General features: G+C 46.3%; 1 protein-coding gene across 1 annotated transcript in view; it reads right to left on the reverse strand.

Moving 5' to 3' along the window:
- Nucleotides 1-17350, reverse strand: part of LOC137632220 (xylosyltransferase oxt-like) — a 570606-nt gene that overhangs the window by 513701 nt on the left and 39555 nt on the right. The gene's annotated exons all lie outside the window — the stretch shown is intronic.

The following is a 17350-nucleotide window of genomic DNA, read 5'->3' on the forward strand; positions in this document are numbered from 1 at the left end:
GCATTTCCGCATGATGGGAAGAAAAGGTAGAGACCAACTTCAAACACAAACACACACTGAAAGAAAAAGAAAAACAGATTAAGGCTGTCAAATATGCGAGGACGGGACAGAAACGTCTGTACATCGTCCGAGCCAAAAGTGAAGTGAGGCAGCTCACCGGTGTGTGGGGGGGAGGGATAGCTAGCTACCCCTCCCCTACCCCCGTGCTAACTAGCGCGGGGGTAGTTTAACCCCCGTTAAAATCTAATGGTTCGTCATTTTCAGCTACGCCGAAAGTAAACCCTATGTAAATAGCGTGGTTTGTATTTCGGTTACGGAACAAATCCATTTCGTTGAGTCTAAGGGCTAGGCTTAAGGCTGAGCGATAGCCTTTAACTGACAAGACTGAAAGGCGTATTTCCTCAAGCAAGTACACGAGGAACTCCACAATTGCCGGAATAGTGGCATCGAGAAGAGAGGTACCCCTTCCACGACACCAACCACAGAAGACCTTCCACTTTGCCTGGTAGACTGCTGCTGATGATTTCCGCAGGTATACAGACATCCTGTTCGCAACTTGCTGCGAAAATCCTCTCTGAGTGAGGAGATGCTGGATAGTCTCCAGGCGTGAAGTCATAGCGAAGCTACGGCTTTGTGGAAGACGTTGGCATGTGGTTGTTTGAGTAGATCATGTCGTGGAGAAAGTTTTCCTGGACACCCCATCAGGAGTTGCATAAGGTCGGGAAATCATTCAGCATGATGCCATAGCCGACCTACGAGAGTCATTGAGAGGTTGACCGATGTTCTGGCCTTGCTGAGTACCCTCCTCATCAGACAGAAGGGGGAAAAGACGTGAACGTCTATGTTGTCCCACCATTGTTGGAATGCATCTTGCCAGAGTGCCTTGGGGTCTTGGACTGGGGAGCAGTATAAAGGGAGCCTGAAGTTCAGGGCCGTTACGAAGAGATCCACAGTTGGAGAACCCCACAAACTCAGGAATTCATTGGCTATTAGATGATCTAAAGACCATTCGGTACTCACTATCTGAGATGCCCTGCTCAGGTTGTCGGAGAGCACATTCCTCTTGCCCGGAATGAAGCATGCAAATAGTGGTATCGAGTGAATCTCGGCCCATCTCAGTATCTCTATTGCTAGATGGGATAAGGGCTGTGAAAAGGTACCTCCTTGTTTGTTGATGTAAGCCACTACTTTGGTGTTGTCGCTCATCACCACCAATGAGTGGCCCACCAGGAAGTGGTAGAACTGTTGAAGAGCCAGAAAGACGGCCTTCATCTCTAAGAGATTTATGTGGAGGTATTCTTCTAACTCTGAGCAGAGGTCTGAGATCGTGCCATGCAGCACATGGCACTCCACCCTTTTTTTTCTTTTGAAGCGTCTGAGAACAGTATCAAATCAGGGGGAGGACGAGAAGATCCACTCCCTTTCGTAGGTTCTCGCCTAACACCCACCATTCGAGGTCTGTCTGTTCCGCTGATACCATGGGGATCAAGATGCCCGAGGAGTCAAAGGCCTGATTCCTCCGGGACTTGAGTCGCTGCTGGAGAGATTGAATCCTGAGGTGACCCTTGGGAACTAGACAGACCAGAGATGAAAGGTGTCCGATAACACGTAACCACGTCTGGGCTGGAAGTTCTTCCCATCTGAGAAAGGGTCTTGCGACCTTTCTCAGTCTCATTATCCTGTCGTCTGATGCGAAGGCTTTGTGTTGATTGGTGTCTACTATCATGCCTAGGTATACCAGTCTCTGTGAAGGAAGCAGAGATGACTTCTCAAGCTTTACCATGATCCCCAGATCTTGGCAAAGCCTCAGAAGTTTGTCTCAGTGTTGAAGAAGGGTTGCCACCGAGTCCACTAGGATTAGCTTGTCGTCCAGATAAAGGAGGAGACAGATGCCAATCCTGTGTGCCCAAGACGATACTAGGGTGAACACTCAGGTAAAGACGTGAGGGGCTGTGGAAAGACCAAGGCATAGCACCTTGAAATGGTATTTCCTGTTGTCTAGGCTGAATCTTAAGTATTTCCTTGAAGACAGATGGATTGGAATCTGGAAGTATGCGTCCTTTAGGTTGAGTGTGCACATGAAGTCCCGTGGTCTTACCGCTTGTCTGACTGTGTCTGCCATCTCCATGCTGAACAGAGTTTGCTTGACAAACTTGTTCAGAGCCGAGAGGTCGATGACGAGTCTCCAGCCTTTGCTGATCCCATCGCAAATGAGTCTATTGACACTGGATTCCTGATCAGGGGAGGGAGAGATGTTGTGAACGAGACGCAATACCCAGAACAAATCACGGAGATTATCCAGGACTCAGCCCCGAGTTGCTTCCACCTGTCCCAGCAACTTTGTAGGCATCCCCAACTGGTGGACAAGCAGGGGGAATGCCCTTCCTAGCATTTTCAACCTCAGCTGCTCCCACTAGGAAATTTTCCTCCCCTGGAGGACTTAGTACTGTAGTCCATGGGCTGAGGGGGCTCACCTTGCACCCCCCCTTAAAATTGACAAAAGTGCATTTAAGTTGTAGCTTTTGATCCATATTTTCATTTTTTTATTGTTCCCATTGAAAAAATAGGGACGCACTACCACTACTGGGCCACTTTCTTCGATGACATCATCGAATTTTGCTGCTGCCAATTTTGGGGTAGGGGAAACCAAATTAGACATAACTCCGGACTGAATGGTCAGAAAAAGATAAATGACATATCAAAATGTTTGCTTTGGGCCTCTCTAACAGATAGAATAGACAATTTGCAATTATGTTTAATAATTAGGTCACCAGAGGTCAAAAGGTCACCAAATTTGGGGTCAAGTGAAAATTTTAGGCACCTCCATAAATGTAACCCCAGGACCAGCCAGACCAATATCTGATGACTTTTTCTGCCTTATTTCATCTCTAGAGACCTCAAGAAATAGAATGATACCCATCAAGTGTACTTATTGGCCAAATCATGGAAATGAGATGTTATGTAAAAAGGTCAATTTTCAAATTTGTCGTTTTTTAGCCTCAAAATCGTAAAAACTGATAAAGCTCATAACTCTTCTTACAGAGGGGCTACGGAAATTATTTTGGTGTGTTTTCCCAGGTTTTGGGGTCAGAGAATCCAAAAAAAGCATTCTCAACAATGTCAACTAATTACATCATGCTGAAATTCAAGATGGCCGCCACTCTGGATGCCGTAATTTTGACTTGGCTATAACTCCTCCATGAATGCAGCAAGAGAGATAATATTTGTGTCCTCACCCAGGTTCTTGAGATCACAGCATCCAATTAAGGCAGTCTCAACAAGTCTGTCAGTAAATTTGGGGAAAGTCACATAAATCAACAACAGAAATGCTTTATTTGAAGGTTACGAAAATCATGAATGAAATACAATAAAACTGTACATGAATGTATAATATACTCATATGATGCAAGACCACATTGGGAAAATTCACACTGTGTTGCTTTGGACTACCGGAAAAAGTCAACCTATGCAAGGTATAAAGTTTGATAGTCTACTTGGGTTCCTTTGGGTCCACTTTTGATTAATGGAAAGGCAATTATTGGAAATATCTTGTGATACATGGGAGGTCCTTGGTCCTTCGACCCTGAAATCTACCATCTTGTTACTTGAAACTTTCTTAGTCCAAGTCAGACCCACTATCATCACTTTCATAGTCATCATCCAAATTTCCATCACTTTCATTGTTTTCATTTAGGCTTTCATCATCAGACGTCTCATCATCGTCCATCATCTCAAGTATATCAGCCATACTTGTAGGAAGTGTAGTTCCCTTGAACCAACAGGGATCTAGATTTCCATCCTTTATTATTCAATCATGATCCACAGCTGGATGAGGGACCTCAGGTTTGGGATAAAGGGCACGCTTCCATATAGCAACCTGATAGTTCACCTCCTGATATGCTGATTTAGACACTCTTGGTGGCTGAAGAGATGAAATATCAACACTCTTCTTTGAATCCAGCGACTGCCCAATGCACTTTAACTCGAGTATTTGGTATCGAAGCTGGTCAACCTCCTTTGTCTTAAGTTTTGGCAGAATACATGATGCAGGTGAAATCCTCAAGAGCAAGGAATATTTCATCGGTTACCTCCCATGACTTCCCTAGGCAACTGAAGACTTCTTGGTACTTTGGGCATTTCTGTAGAATTCCCAGCAGTTTTAACACAGTAAGTTGGTGTGAACCCTTTCAAGTTCTGTGACATCTATGAATCGCCTTCTATTCCCAGTGTCAGTATCAAAAAGGAGTTGCACACCTAAGTTTGGAGCATAATACAGAAGTATGAAGAATACGTCACTGTCTGGACTTAGAACCCAAACAGATTTGTATCTTCTATCCTTGGCATAGGTTGAATAGAGAATGACACGTAAATCATTCTCTTCCTGGGTTGAGTCAAGAGATTCAATTTGAAATGCAGTGATCCTCTCATTGTCTGTCCTGAGTTCGTACGCCTTGCCCTTACAAACTAAGATAAGCTTCTTCTCTACCTTCGGTATATTCTCCTCCGTGCACCAAACCCTCAAGAGTAATTCAATGAGCTGAGTTTTATTGTCGTCATTTCTCAAGATCTCTTTCCAGTTATCCGGTCGCCTTATGTTTTCTCCATTAACCAAACGTTTTTCTCCTGAGCCAAAATTTGATCTCTCCAGGAATTTTATTGAATTGGGCATGTAAGTGTCAGTGCTGAAAATCACGCTGGATTTCCCAGATGTAGAGACGGACAAGATGTTTTGATATAACAGTTTGAATGTTTTTGGCATTTCCTTCATTGAGTGAAACACGGTATTTCCATCTTCTACACTCATGGTATGTTTGTCAGGAGGAATAGCGGAATCATTCGTGTCTTTCACTAAGTGGTGGAATACCTTGCTCTTGTCTGTCTTCAGAAGATACCCATCTGGTGTCTCAAGTGATGATGGCACAGGCATGAGTGGGTATCGTAGAAGTTCTAGGACATCCAATTTGTGGTTTTGAGACTTGACCAACAACTTGAATGTGACATTCCCCTGCTGTTTGTACTCCACTGTTTTGTTACTTGATGTTTTCACAAGTGCTTTCTTGCCAATGACAGCGAAAGTCTTTAGCCTCTGTTTGGGCAATGGAGCAAAGAAGTCATCATTCTTCCTCAATCTCTCTGTTATGAATGCGTTCTTTGCTTGATCTTCCTAGCGGCTTTCTCAGTCTTCTGGATCTGTGATGAACGGATATCACGATGCTTGCTGTCTCTGCTGCTTTCGTCCCTCATATTCACCATCTGTAGCATCACCTCTAGGTACCTTGTATACTTGTAGAAGTGCAGTTCCCTTGAACCAACAGGGTTCTAGATTTCCATCCTTCATTATCCAACCATGATCCACAGCTGGATGAGGGACCTTAGGTTTGGGATAATAGGCACGTTTCCCTATCGCAACCTGATAGTTCACTTCCTGATATGCTCATTTAAACACTCTCGCTTTACATGCCCAATTCAATGAAATCCCTGGAGAGATCAAATCTTGGCTCAGGAGAAAAACGTTTGGTTAGTGGAGAAAACACACAAGGCGACCAGATAACTGGAAAGAGATCTTGAGTAATGACAACAATAAAACTCAGCTCATTGAATTACTCTTGAGGGTTTGGTGCACGGAGGAGAATATACCGAAGGTAGAGAAGAAGCTTATCTTAGTTTGTAAGGGCAAGGCGTACGAACTCAGGGCAGACGATGAGAAGATCACTGCATTTCAAATTGAATCTCTTGACTCAACCCAGGAAGAGAATGATTTACGTGTCATTCTCTATTCAACCTATGCCAAGGATAAAAGATACAAATCTGTTCGGGTTCGAAGTCCAGACAGTGACATAATCTTCATACTTCTGTATTATGCTCCAAACTTAGGTGTGCAACTCCTTTTTGATACTGGCACTGGGAATAGAAGGCGATTCATAGATGTCACAGAACTATTGAAAGGGTTCACACCAACTTACTGTGCCGCTCTCCTTGGTCTGCTTTCCTTGGTCTTCATGCATTCAGTAGATGCGATATGACCAGTTCCTTTAAAGGAATTGTCAAGTTAAAACTGCCGCGAATTTTACAGAAATGCCCAAAGTACCAAGAAGTTTTCAGTTGCCTAGGGGAGTCATGGGAGGTAACCGATGAAATATTCCTTGTTCTTGAGGATTTCACCTGCACCATGTATTCTGCCAAAACTAAGACAAAGGAAATTGACCAGCTTTGATACCAAATACTCGAGTTAAAGTGCAGTAGGCAGTCGCTGGATTCAAAGAAGTATGTTGATCTTTCATCTCTTCAGCCACCAAGAGTGTCTAAATGAGCATATCAGGAGGTGAACTATCAGGTTGCTATATGGAAGCGTGCCCATTATCCCAAACCTGAGTCCCTCATCCAGCTGTGGATCATGATTGAATAATGAAGGGTGGAAATCTAGATCCCTGTTGGTTCAAGGGAACAGCACTTCCTACAAGAATGGTTGATATACTTGAGATGATGGACGATGATGAGACGTCTGATGATGAAAGCCTAGATGAAAACAATGAAAGTGATGGAAATTTGGATGATGACTATGAAAGTGATGATAGTGGGTCTGACTTGGACTAAGAAAGTTTCAAGAAACAAGATGGTAGATTTCAGGGTCGAAGGACTAAGGACCTCCCATGTATCACAAGATATTTCCAATAATTGCCTTTCCATTAATCAAAAGTGGACCCAAAGGAACCCAAGTAGACTATCAAACTTTATACCTTGCATAGGTTGACTTTTTCCTGTAGTCCAAAGCAACACAGTGTGAATTTTCCCAATGAGGTCTTGCATCATATGAGTATATTATACATTCATGTACAGTTTTATTGTATTTCATTCATGATTTTCGTAACCTTCAAATAAAGCATTTCTGTTATTGATTTATGTGACTTTCCCCAAATTTACTGACAGACTTGTTGAGACTGCCTTAATTGGATGCTGTGATCTCAAGAACCTGGGTGAGGACACAAATATTATCTCTCGCTGCATTCATGGAGGAGTTATAGCCAAGTCAAAATTACGGCATCCAGAGTGGCGGCCATCTTGAATTTCAGCATGATGTAATTAGTTGACATTGTTGAGAATGCTTTTTTTGGATTCTCTGACCCCAAAACCTGGGAAAACACACCAAAATAATTTCCGTAGCCCCTCTGTAAGAAGAGTTATGAGCTTTATCAGTTTTTACGATTTTGAGGCTAAAAAACGACAAATTTGAAAATTGACCTTTTTACATAACATCTCATTTCCATGATTTGGCCAATAAGTACACTTAATGGGTATAATTCTATTTCTTGAGGTCTCTAGAGATGAAATAAGGCAGAAAAAGTCATCAGATATTGGTCTGGCTGGTCCTGGGGTTACATTTATGGAGGTGCCTAAAATTTTCACTTGACCCCAAATTTGGTGACCTTTTGACCTCTGGTGACCTAATCATTAAACATAATTGCAAATTGTCTATTTTATCTGTTAGAGAGGCCCAAAGCAAACATTTTGATATGTCATTTATCTTTCTCTGACCATTCAGTCCGGAGTTATGTCTAATTTGGTTTCCCCTACCCCAAAATTGGCAGCAGCAAAATTCGATGATGTCATCGAAGAAAGTGGCCCAGTAGTGGTAGTGCGTCCCTATTTTTTCAATGGGAACAATAAAAAAATGAAAATATGGATCAAAAGCTACAACTTAAATGCACTTTTGTCAATTTTAAAGGGGGGTGCAAGGTGAGCCCCCTCAGCCCACGGACTACTGTACCTTTCCCATCTTTGGTCGGAAAGGGCTTTTTAGACACCATTGTCTTTGCTGCTGTCTTGTTCGTCATGATCTTCGTTGGACAGACGGGACTGCTGAGGAGCTGGTGGTTTATAGGGCTTGGATGTCAAAGCCCTATGGAGGAGGGAATCTTGGTGGGACTTACCTCCATCTCTCAGCAGCATGTTCTACGTCCTTTTGCTCAATTAGAGAGGATTCTCTAAAGAGAAGTTCCTGAGCCTAGCAATTTCGGCACTTGGAACCTGCTGATGGAATCTCTGACACTGCATCTCGACGATTCAGAATGGTGTTTGCCCATAATTTTGAGACTTAAGGACGAGAAACTTGATGGTGCATGTGCCTGAGAGAAGGAAAGTTTCCATCGCTTTCCAGATGCGTTCCTTGGAGAAATCCTTGGTTCGAACTAGGATTCCCAGGGTCCACAACCACATATCAAGCCATGAAGTATAGTAGGGTGAGACAATTTTGGACAGAAGCAATTTTGGACAAGCGAGGCAAAAATTGGACAGATGCAATATCTCTAAAACTATTTATAATTTTCAAAAACTATAATGCTGTTAGAAATTCCCCAACCTTCAACTTTATAAATATTAGTACGTTTGGTTTTGACAAAGTATTAAATACCACTAGAAAAATTGTTGAATATGGGTGTCCAATAATTGCATCGCCTTCATTTTAGGGCTTCTCAAAAATAATACTAGAAATGACTAATTCGTAGATAATTTGTATTTTTCCTAACGATACAAACCTAGCTATTTACATGGGGTAATTACTTCGGCGCAGCCGATGACGAGCCATAAAGTTTTAACGAGGGTTTCCTACCCCACCGCTAGTTAGCGGGGGGGGGGGTTGCTTGCTACCCCTCCACCTTCACACACACCGGTGATTCGGCCACTTTACTTAGAGGTAGGACTTATCTTGGGTGACAGGGCTGGCAGGCACATAACTGTAAGTAGCTAGGTTTGTATCGTTAGGAAAAATACAAATTATCTACGAATTTGTCATTTGTTTCTTAACTGAATACAAACCACGCTATTTACATGGGGTGACTCAACCCTTAGGAAGGGAGGTATGTCCCCTGCCATACTGGCTTTGGCTTGCCCTTTTTTCCCCGAACCTGAGTTCATAAAGCAACTCCAGGATCGGGGACCCTGCACCTCGCAGGCAGTCAAGGACTGCTGCGGCCTACGTAAGCTGTGTGTGAAGGTGAGCAGCGACACGTCCTAGGAAGTTGACCTGGAGTCCTTAATAAGGAAATCTAGGCTAGGACAACCCAATACCACCTTGTCAGGGTATGGGGACATGACAGTATTATAAGCTAATACTAGGAACACAAGGAAGCATGGCTTACCTGCAGAGGTTCGAGGTCAGCTGTGCAAAGAACCAGGATGCTGTTTTTCTCCAAGGGAGGAGAGGATGAAGAAAAGAAAAGGGCTAGACAGATCTTTTTATTCACACAGACTAAAACCGGGTAACAATGCCCTCAACCCTCTGCTACCTGTCCAATTAGGAGCCTGAGGTTAGACCAGCTGTTGTGCAGCCACCACAGGGCCGATAGAAAACGTATTGAGCCTCCTGTGGGTCACGTCTTGCAGGTAGTGGGCCGTGAAGGTAGTCTGACGCTTCCAGACCCCGGCATGCAGGACCTGCGTCACGGAAAAGTTCTTCTTGAAGGCCAGGGACGCAGCTACGCCCCTGACATCATGCGCCCTAGGGCGTCGTGACGGGGGAGGGTCAGAACTCAAGGCCAGGTGGATTACCTTACGGATCCAGGCCGAGATGGTGTTCTTGGTGACCCTCTTCTTCGTTGGCCCGTTGCTAACAAACAAGGCTCGCACCTGGGACCGGACTGCAGCTGTTCTCTTCAGATACAACCTCAGACTCCTAACTGGGCACAGTAGGAGATGATCTGGGTCATTTGTTACGGAACAAAGACTCGAGACCTGGAAAGAGTCGAACCTAGGGTCCTGTACTCCCGGGTTCTGAGTCTTGGCAACAAACTCAGGGACGAAGCTGAACGTCACCTCCCCCCAATACCCTTGAATGGGTGACGTCGTATGAGAGACCATGTAGTTCGCCAACTCGCTTGGCCGAGGCCAAAGCTAGCAGGAACACCGTCTTCCAGGTAAGGTGGCGGTCCGAAGCCTGGTGTAATGGTTCGTAGGGAGGCCTCTTAAGAGACCTGAGGACTCGAACCACGTTCCAAGGAGGAGGTCTCACTTCCGACAAAGGGCAGGTAAGTTCATAACTCCATATGAGCAGGGACAGTTCCAGCGAGGAGGAAATGTCCATTCCTTTGAGCCTGAAGGCAAGACTTAAGGCTGAGCGATAGCCTTTCACTGCCGAGACTGAAAGGCATTTTTTCCCGCAGATACACAAGGAACTCCGCTATTGCTGGTAAAGTGGCATCGAGGGGAGAGATACCCCTTCCATGGCACCAACCACAGAAAACTTGCCACTTCGCCTGGTAGACTCCTGCGGATGACCTGCACAGGTGACCAGACATCCTTTCCGCAACTTGTTGCGAAAATCCTCTCTCTTTGAGGAGATGCTGGATAGTCTCCAGGCGTGACGTCGAAGCGAAGCTACGGCTTTGTGGAAGATGTTGGAGTGTGGTTGTTTGAGTAGCTCGTGACGTGGAGGGAGTTCTCTCCGGATCTCCGTGAGGAGCAGCAGAAGGTCCGGAAACCACTCCACGTGATGCCACAGCGGAGCTATCAAAGTCATCGAGAGATTGACCGATTTTCTGGTCTTGTTGAGGACCCTCCTCAACAGACAGAACGGGGGAAAGGCGTACACGTCGACGTTGTCCCACCGTTGTTGGAAGGCATCCTGCCAGAGAGCCTTGGGGTCCGGAACTGGGGAGCAGTACAGCGGAAGCTTGGTGTTCAACGCCGTAGCGAACAGATCCGCAGTCGGAGAACCCCACAAAGTCAGGACTTTGTTGGCTATCAGAGGATCCAAAGACCACTCGGTACTCACTATATGCGTCGCTCGGCTCAGACTGTCGGCGAGCACATTCCTCTTGCCTGGAATGAAGCGAGCTGTAAGTGATATCGAGTGGGCCTCGGACCATCTCAGGATCTCTACTGCAAGATGGGACAGCAGTTCCGAAAAGGTACCTCCCTGCTTGTTGATGTAAGCCACCACCGTGGTGTTGTCGCTCATCACCACTACGGAGTGGCCCGCCAGGACTTGGTGGAACTTTTGAAGGCCCAGAAAGACGGCCTTCATCTTCAGCAGATTTATGTGAAGGTATTTTTCTGATTTTGATCTCAGGCCGGAGGCCCTGTGGTTCAGCACGTGGGCCCCCCACCCCTTGTTTGATGCGTCCGAAAACAACATCAAATCTGGGGGGGAGACGAGAAGATCCACTCCCTTTCGTAGATTCTCGTCTGCCACCCACCACTCCAGGTCCGACCGTTCCGCCGATCCCATAGGGATCAAGATGTCCGGGGAGTCGAGACCTTGACTCCACCGGGACTTCAGTCGCCACTGAAGGGATCTCATCCTGAGGCGACTGCTGGGAACAAGGCGGGTTAGAGAGGAAAGGTGGCCGAGGAGACGAAGCCACGATTGGGGTGGGAGTTCTTCTCGAGTGAGGAAAGGTCTCGCGACCTTCCTCAGCCTTGAAATCCTTTCGTCTGATGGGAAGGCTTTGTGGAGATTGGTGTCTATGATCATACCTACATAAACCAGTCTCTGAGAGGGCTGCAGAGAAGACTTTTCGAGGTTCACCACGATCCCCAGATCACGGCAAACCTCGAGGAGCTTGTCTCGGTAGTGGAGAAGGGATACCTTCGAGTCTGCCAGGACCAGCCAGTCGTCCAGGTAACGAAGGAGACGGATGCCGGTCCTGTGTGCCCACGAAGAGATGATGGTGAATACTCTGGTGAACACCCGAGGTGCTGTGGAGAGACCGAAGCACAACACCTTGAACTGGTAGATCTTGTGATCTAGGCAAAATCTTAGGTACTTCCTTGAAGACGGATGGATCGGGATCTGGAAGTACGCGTCCTTCAGATCCAGAGTGCACATGAAATCCCACGGTCTCACTGCAAGCCTGACCGTGTCTGCTGTCTCCATGCTGAACGGCGTCTGTTTGACAAACCCGTTCAGTGTCGAGAGATCGATGATTGTTCTCCAGCCTCCAGACGCCTTTTTCACAAGAAAGAGTCGACTGTAGAAGCCTGGGGACCCGTCCACGACCTCCTGGAGCGCGTTCTTCTCCAACATGGTCTGGACTTTGGCCCGAAGGGCCTGCCCTTTTGCCGACCCCATGGCAAGAGAGCTCAGCGACACTGGATCCGCTGTCAGGGGAGGTAGAGATGCCGTGAACGGGACGCGATACCCTTGAGAAATCACAGAGATCGTCAAGGCATCCACCTCAAGTTGCTGCCACCTTGCTGCGCAACTCTGAAGGCATCCCCCCACTGGTGGACATACAGGAGGATTGCCACCCCTAGCGTTTCCGGCCTCGGCCGGTACCTCTAGGGTTCTTGCTCCCCTTGGAGGACTTCTTGCCCCTTCTGCCCCTGGCAGGAAAGGGCTTAGACACCTTGGGTTTCGCTGTAACGGTTGTCTTCTTCGTGTCCTTGGCAGGGCGGGGCTGCTGTACTGCCGGGGGCTTGTAGGGCCTTGATGTCAGGGCTCTATGGATGAGGGAATCCTGATTGGACTGCCTCCACCTTTCGGCAGTACGCTCCACGTCCTTAGGTTCGAACAGACTCTTGCTGAGGACAGAAGAGTGTCTGAGCCTACTAGCCTCGGCGCTGGGGACCTTCTGATGAAACCTCTCAGGCACTGCGTCCCGACGCTTGAGGACCGTGTTGGCCCACAAGCTGGTAACCTGGTGGGACAGGAACTCGATGGTCCGAGTGCCCGAGAGGAAGGTCTCCAGCGCTTTCCTTGGACAGATCCTCGGACCGCACCAGAATGCCCAGAGAACCCAGCCAGATGTCTAGCCATGAAGCGGCCTGCATGGCGCACTTAAATGACCTTCTCCTGACTCTGGATCTCAGTGGCCGAGAAGGACACGTGCCGGTTGGAGAGTCTCTCAAGAGAGACTCCACCTGTAAGGGCTTCCACGGAGTGGTGCAGGGGAAAACTCAGAGAAGGTTCCTTAAGGATCTCAAAATAGAGGCCAACTTCACACACAAACACTGAAAGAAAAAGCAAACAAAAATTATGGCAGTCAAAAGAGAGGAGAGCGCTGACAGGTCTGTCGTCTCTCCGAGCCAAAAGTAAAGTGGCCGAATCACCGGTGTGTGTGAGGGTGGAGGGGTAGCGAGCTAACCACCCCCCGCCCCCCCGCTAACTAGCGGTGGGGTAGGAAACCCTCGTTAAAATTTTATGGCTCGTCATTGGCTGCGCCGAAGTAATTACCCCATGTAAATAGCGTGGTTTGTATTCAGTTAAGGAACATATTTTTTTTCTAAAAAAAAAAAAAATTAGTATATGATACTAAAGGAAGGTTTAAAATAAAAAATTGATGAAAAATTCTGGAATATCTAGTGTCCAATTTTGCCTCACCTCGAAAAATGGTGAGGCAATTTTGGACACTTAGATGAAAAAACAACTAGTTCATAACATCAAGTTATTAAGTACTGTAATACATTTTGTAATTTTCTTATGTTTTATATTATTCTTATATGTATCTATATATTTTCTTAATGATTTTAACCAAAAATTATAGTTATTTGAAAATATTTTTTACCATATACTTCAAGAGAAAAAATATTGATTTGTAAAAAATGGAAAAAGAAAAAGGTTTTCTTTTCAAAGAAGATATTAATAAAACCTATTACTAATGAAAAAATATGTACAATACAAAACCTGAAATAAAAGTGAACAATTCAATATATATTATAGCCATATACGTAACAAAATAAATGCCTGAATATAAGTCTTGTCTATTGCCCTTCTTTAAGCTACTGGAAAAGCTAGCAGAGCTATGTTGGTAGACTCACAATATTTTGTTTCCCTTTTTACAACTAATGACAATTACTACCCATTAATGTCCATTGTATGATGGTCCAGCACTTTGCTGCAGTAGAGGGGCTTGAGTGTCTCAATGATGGGCTGGGCAATGGCAGTGGGGTAGTTTATCCACCCTGGCAGGCTCAACCATACCGATAAGGCCAGTTCTGAGAGACCAGACCAAGACTGGACCCCTATAGGCCTTCTCCTTTATCCAAGATAGGCAAAGGCTAGGAGAAGGAAAACTCCAAAATCAAACCAAACAAGACCCCAATGGCAGAGCTTCCCAGCGCCGGCGGAAGAGGGCAATGCCTGTCGGGCAGGCAACAAGGCGGGCCTTGACATAACAAGAACCCGGCAGCCCGATGCAACCAACATCGGAGAAGCCGCCTGTCTCATATGTCTTGAGCCGCGGTGAAAACGGTGTGGGCCAAGTGTGTGTGCGTGGCCGTTGCAAAGCCACGACCACCCAAAACAATATACCCAGCTACTGGCATTCTGTCGTTTCCTCCACCCTTCTTCATCGATAGGAAGTTGATGGCTAACGACAGAACCCAATACTCGGACACGAGTGGGCGCCGACGACGATTTACTTCAACTGAATGCTCAAAAAACTGCTTCTGTTCGTATATAGATGGCACTAACCATTTTCATTAAGGCCTTGGTTTCATAAATAAAGGACCTTTAATTACATCTGTGATTTGAAAAGGTATGTATCCGTTTGGTGCTCTGGATACTCCTCTACCCCTGATGCCTGGCGGATGATCTTAGTGGAGTTAGTATGGACTGGCAGGGGTCACTTGCCTTAGTTAGGCACTGCGCATCACAAGGAACTAGCTGTCCTTTGATGACTCTAACCAACGAATCCTCTATGGATTTAATCTTTCTTTGAAAAGCGAAAATGAAAGAATGGCCCCCGTCCCGGGCCTTGCAGGGTGCTAAGAATCTCCCGGTTAATAAATACAAAAGAAAAATTGAAAATTGGTAATTGGAATGTTAGAAACATGAATCAGATTTGGAAGTTACAGCAAGTAGAGAATGAATTTATGAATTATAGTTTGGATATCTTAGCCCTAAGTGAAACACTTTGTAAAAGGATCGGTAAAGAACTCACACCAAGGCAATACATATCAACAGTATCTACTCAGGAAGAACAGATGGAGTAGGAATGACGACACCAAGAGCAGAAAAGTCATTAATGGAATGAAGAGCTGTATATAGCAGATGGTCACTTGCAAAGTTTAAATCAAAGCAGTGCAATGTGAGTACTATAGTTAACTATGCATCAACAAATGATTCCCCTGAAGACAGGAAAGATGAATACTATAAGGAATTGCAGTGTGTAACAGATGAGATCCCAGAGAGAGATACAAAAATTGTGATTGGTGACTTCAATGCTGAAGTTGCAAGGAATAATTGAGGTATAGAGAATGTGATGGGTGTTGAGGGTCTTGGCAAAGTTGCAAATGAAAATGGGGCAGATTTTATGTTTTTTTCTTTTCCAGCACAAGGACATCCACAAATATACATGGGCATCATCATGTGGCAATTACAAAAATCAAATAGATCATATAGCCATTGATAAAGAGAGAAGGAGGACTCTGAGAAGTATAAGAAACTATAAAGGTGCAAATATTGGTAGTGACCACTAGCTCCTCTTGCTACACTGAAATTAAAACCGAATGCACCCAACATGACAAATTCGTAGATAATTTGTATTTTTCCTAACGATACAAACCTAGCTATTTACATGGGGTAATTACTTCGACGCAGCCGATGACGAGCCATAAAGTTTTAACGAGGGTTTCCTACCCCACCGCTAGTTACCGGGGGGGGGGGGTTAGCTTGTTACCCCTCCACCCTCACACACACCGGTGATTCGTCCACTTTACTTAGAGGTAGGACTTATCTTGGGGGACAGGGCTGGCAGGCACATAACTGTAAATAGCTAGGTTTGTATCGTTAGGAAAAATACAAATTATCTACGAATCTGTCATTTGTTCCGTAACTGAATACAAACCACGCTTTTTACATGGGGTGACTCAACCCCTAGGAAGGGAGGTAAGTCCCCTGCCATACTGGCTTTGGCTTGCCCAGGGGCCCCGAACCCGAGTTCATGGAGCAACTCCGTGGTTGGGGTCCCTGCACCTCGCAGGCAGTCAAGGACTGCTGCGGCCTACTTAAGTTGTGTGTGAAGGTGAGCAGTGACACGTCCTAGGAAGTTGACCTGGAGTCCTTAATAAGGAAATCTAGGCTAGGACTACCCAATACCACCTCGTCAGGGTATGGGGACATGACAGTATTACAAGATAATACTAGGAACACAAGGAAGCATGGCTTACCTGCAGAGGTTCGAGGTCAGCAGTGCAAAGGACCAGGATGCTGTTTTTCTTCAAGGGAGGAGAGGATGAAGAAAAGAAAAGGGCTAGACAGATCTTTTCAATCACACAGACTAAAACCGGGTAACAATGCCCTCAACCCTCTGCTACTTGTCCAATTAGGAGCCTGAGGTTAGACCAGCTGTTGTGCAGCCACCACAGGGCCGATAGAAAACGTATCGAGCCTCCTGTGTGTCACGTCTTGCAGGTAATGGGCCGTGAAGGTAGTCTGACGCTTCCAGACCCCAGCTTGCAGGACCTGCGTCACAGAAAAGTTCTTCTTGAAGGCCAGGGACGCAGCCACGCCCCTGACATCATGCGCCCTAGGGCGCCGTGACGGGGGAGGATCAGCACTCAAGGCCAGGTGGATTACCTTACGGATCCAGGCCGAGATGGTGTTCTTGGTGACGACCCTCTTCTTCGTTGGCCCGGTGCTAACAAACAGGGCTCGCACCTGGGGCCGGACTGCGGCTGTTCTCTTCAGATACAACCTCAGACTCCTAACTGGGCACAGTAGGAGATGGTCTGGGTCATCTGTTACAGAACGAAGACTCGAGACCTGGAAAGAGTCGAACCTAGGGTCCTGCACTCCCGGGTTCTGAGTCTTGGCAACAAACTCAGGGACGAAGCTGAACGTTACCTCCCTCCATCCCCTTGAATGGGCGACGTCGTAAGAGAGACCATGTAGTTCGCCAACTCGCTTGGCCGAGGCCAAAGCTAGCAGGAACACCGTCTTCCAGGTAAGGTGGCGATCTGAAGCCTGGCGTAATGGTTCGTAAGGAGGCCTCTTAAGAAACCTGAGGACTCGAACCACGTTCCAAGGAGGAGGTCTCACTTCCGACAAAGGGCAGGTAAGTTCATAACTCCATATGAGCAGGGACAGTTCCAGCGAGGAGGAAATGTCCATTCCTTTGAGCCTGAAGGCAAGACTTAAGGCTGAGCGATAGCCTTTCACTGCCGAGACTGAAAGGCGCATTTCTTCCCGCAAATACACAAGGAACTCCGCTATTGCTGGTAAAGTGGCATCGAGGGGAGAGATACCCCTTCCACGGCACCAACCACAGAACACTCGCCACTTCGCCTGGTAGACTCCTGCGGATGACCTGCGCAGGTGGCCAGACATCCTTTCCGCAACTTGTTGCGAAAATCCTCTCTCAGCGAGGAGATGCTAGATAGTCTCCAGGCGTGAAGTCGAAGCCAAGCTACGGCT

This window comes from Palaemon carinicauda, chromosome 41, assembly GCF_036898095.1.
Source record: "Palaemon carinicauda isolate YSFRI2023 chromosome 41, ASM3689809v2, whole genome shotgun sequence".
NCBI classification, from domain to species: Eukaryota; Metazoa; Arthropoda; class Malacostraca; order Decapoda; family Palaemonidae; genus Palaemon; species Palaemon carinicauda.